Raw genomic sequence first — 443 nt, 5'->3', positions numbered from 1 at the left:
GATATTTAATACAAGTTTGATGAATGGTTAGACAGAACGATAGGGAGATGAATTGCAAAAATCTGCTCCTTTCCAAAAATAATTGCTTCGAATCCACCATTAGTCTCGCTCTGATTTCAATGCCAACGATTTAAAGAGATTTCAATGACATGACTTTTCTGACCCTGGAACTAAATTTCTCTATTTTACAACTGCAATACAAAGAGCTGGAAAATTGTCTCAACTTGTACATTCGATTCTTATACATGTTTAAGATTTGAGGCGTGGAGGGATTGCTTCATAAAACTCACAGCGAGTCTGGAGGACATCTCAGTAGTTACTTGTAAATAAGAACGTTCTGTTTATCTTCTCCTAGCTCACTAAAGAAAAACAAAAAACAAAAACCAAAAACCAAAAAAAAAACCAAAACAAACCGGCAGCAACACTAGGGAAAAACAGAGCCT

The sequence above is a fragment of the Pteropus vampyrus genome, unplaced genomic scaffold, assembly GCF_000151845.1.
Source record: "Pteropus vampyrus isolate Shadow unplaced genomic scaffold, Pvam_2.0 Scaffold209, whole genome shotgun sequence".
NCBI lineage: Eukaryota > Metazoa > Chordata > Mammalia > Chiroptera > Pteropodidae > Pteropus > Pteropus vampyrus.
The sequence above is the reverse complement of the archived record's forward strand: the minus strand, read 5'-3'. Positions refer to the sequence as shown.